The sequence below is a fragment of the Nesoenas mayeri genome (assembly GCF_963082525.1).
Source record: "Nesoenas mayeri genome assembly, chromosome: 25".
NCBI classification, from domain to species: domain Eukaryota; kingdom Metazoa; phylum Chordata; class Aves; order Columbiformes; family Columbidae; genus Nesoenas; species Nesoenas mayeri.
Window position 1 is genome coordinate 79,671 of NC_137549.1, and position 2,877 is coordinate 82,547.

At 52.7% G+C, this 2,877-nt stretch overlaps 1 pseudogene across 1 annotated transcript; it reads left to right on the top strand.

The window, feature by feature from the left end:
- The first annotated feature begins 1,135 nt into the window (after positions 1–1,135).
- Positions 1,136–2,068, top strand: LOC308049464 (olfactory receptor 14A16-like; annotated as a pseudogene). The gene has a single exon. The product of its transcript is annotated as an olfactory receptor 14A16-like (transcript).
- Positions 2,069–2,877: the final 809 nt, after the last annotated feature.

Here is a 2,877-nt window from a genome sequence, read left to right on the forward strand (position 1 = left end):
GCAGACACTGAGGCCCCAGTTCTCGTCAGGACTGGTCTGAGCTGCTCCTGAGCCCCTGCACACACAGAGCTGCCCCTGGGCAATGCCAGGATGTGTGAGCAGGAGAGAGCTGAGCACACAGCGGGTAGGATGGGGTCTGTGACACTGACAGGGAGCAGACCCAGGGACAGACACACAGCTGCAGGCAGCACAGACATGGGCAGGGAGAGCTTTGCCCCAGAGCTGTGTTCATGGAAACCAGATGCCCAAGCTGCATTTTAAACTGTGATGAACTGTTTTTCTCACTTGATAGAAAGAGAGAATGTGCTGAAACATCCCTCCATCAGGGAGGGGGTTTTCCATGATAAACAACAGGATATTTTCCCCAGAGAACTCTCCCCTAACCTGTCACTGTCTTTCCTCCTTGCACAAGTCCTCATGCCCACAGGCAGCAAATGTCCAACAGCAGCTCCATCACCCAGTTCCTCCTCCTGCCATTCACAGACACACGGGAGCTGCAGTTCTTGCACTTCTGGCTCTTCCTGGGCATCCCCCGCAGTTCAGACACATTTCCCAGTGCAACCCCTGGTCTCCTCTCCTCCCCAGCAGACCCTCTGCCCCAAAGCCATGGGGTCCAGATCACAAGTCTCCACCTCAGCAGCTGGACCTCCAGGTGAAGGGTTCCTGGAATGGGGTACACAAAAAAGGTGCTAAAAGTACTTGCTCCACAGTGTCACTATGTGAGTGACAGCAGCACAGCTGGGTCAGGAGAAGGTTCCACACCATGCCCGTCTGCCTTTCTGTCCCTGCTTTATTTTCTGGTTACACTGCAGTGTCCTTCCCTGTTTCTCCACCTGTCCCTGGTGCTCTTGCTCTCTGGGGTTGGGGTGGGAGTGTGGGTCAGTTTTTGTTCTGACACCAGTTCAGTGGATCTTGCCTCACAGGTGTGTCCATGGAAACCAGATGCCCAATTGCATTTTAAACTGTGATGAACTGTTTTTCTCAATTGGTAGAAAGAGAGAATGAGCGGAAACATCCCTCCATCAGGGAGGGGGTTTTCCATGAGAAACAGCCTGTTTATTTTCCTCAGAGAAGTCTCCTCTAACTTGTTACTGTCTTTCCTCCTTGCACAGGTCCTCATGCCCACAGGCAGCCAATGTCCAACAGCAGCTCCATCACCCAGTTCCTCCTCCTGCCGTTCACAGACACACGGGAGCTGCAGCTCTTGCACTTCTGGCTCTTCCTGGGCATCTACCTGGCTGCCTTCCTGGGCAATGGCCTCATCATCACCACCATAGCCTGAGACCAGCACCTTTGCACCCCCATGTACTTCTTCCTGCTCAACCTCGCCCTCCTCGACCTGGGCTGCCTCTCCACCACTGTCCCAAAAGTCATGGTCAATTCCCTGTGGGACACCAGGGCCATCTCCTACACAGGATGTGCTGCACAGATCTTTTTGTTTCTCTCCTTCATCACAGCAGAGTATTCTATGCTCACCATCATGTTCTATGACTGCTACGTTGCCATCTGCAAACCCCTGCACTATGGGACCCTCCTGGGCAGCAGAGCTTGTGTCCACATGGCAGCAGCTGCCTGGGTCACTGGGTTTCTCACTGCTCTGCTGCACACGGCAAATACATTTTCACTGCCCCTGTGCAAGGGCAATGCCCTGGGCCAGTTCTTCTGTGAAATCCCCCAGATCCTCAAGCTCTCCTGCTCACACTCCTACCTCAGGGAACTTGGGCTTCTGATGGTCAGTGTCTGTTTAGCATTTGGCTGTTTTGTGTTCATCATGGTGTCCTATGTGCAGATCTTGAAGGCCGTGCTGAGGATCCCCTCTGAGCAGGGACGGCACAAAGCCTTTTCCACCTGCCTCCCTCACCTGGCCGTGGTCTCTCTGTTCATCAGCACTGGCATGTTTGCCAACCTGAAGCCCCCATCCATTTCTTTCCCATCCCTGGATCTGGTGGTGTCTGTTCTGTACTCAGTGGTTCCTCCAGCAGTGAACCCCCTCATCTACAGCATGAGGAACCAGGAGCTCAAGGATGCCCTGTGCAAACTCATATCCCTCTGTTTTCTGAAGCAATAAACTGGCCATCTTCTTCTATACAGGAGTTTTAATGCAGCTAATTACAAGCCCAGCCTGTCAACTGGATTTTCTGGTGTTGTAGATTGTTTTCTTATCATGATAATGTTGTTAATCCCTTTCTAATTCACTGTTGGCTTTTCTTTTATAACTGTTAGCTGCTTAAATGAGCAGCAGTGCTCTCCTTGTCTCTAAACAGAATAAAGGGCTCTTTAGTGACTTGTTTTTCACTATATCCTTCCTGCAAAGGCTTTTGGAGCTTCAGAGACAGTTCCTGTGCGTGGGTGGAGGGGAAAACAGCTCTGGCATGGCAGCCCTGCCAGGGAGCAGCAACGCTTGTTCTCCCAGAGCTGTTCTGGTTCCACTCCACACTCTCCTTCTCATCCCTTGTGTTGGTGCAAGGCCTGAGTGCTCTGGCAGCTTGGTCACCGTCCTGCTGTGTGTCAGTCCTGTGAGCGCAGGCAGGGACAGGCAATGGGCACTGCTGTGACAGACCTGGCCTCAGTAACAGTACTTGCACAAGGAAAAATGATCTTCTTTGGGCAGTGTATGATGGTTTATATCTTCTTGCAAAGTTTATTCCTACAGAAGTGGCCACAGATGAAACATCAGTGTGCAGCTGAACAGTGTGTGTGTGCAGGGCTGGCACACAGCAGTGTCCTCTCACAGCCACGGTCCTGCCAGAGACCTGCAGGACCAGCAGAGCAGGGGCTGGGCTGTGCCCCTGTGCACTGGACACCCCGTGGAAGGAGTCTCAGGTCAATCACCTGGACTGGTCCCTCACAACCACCGTTTCCGGCTCTGGCCTCTCA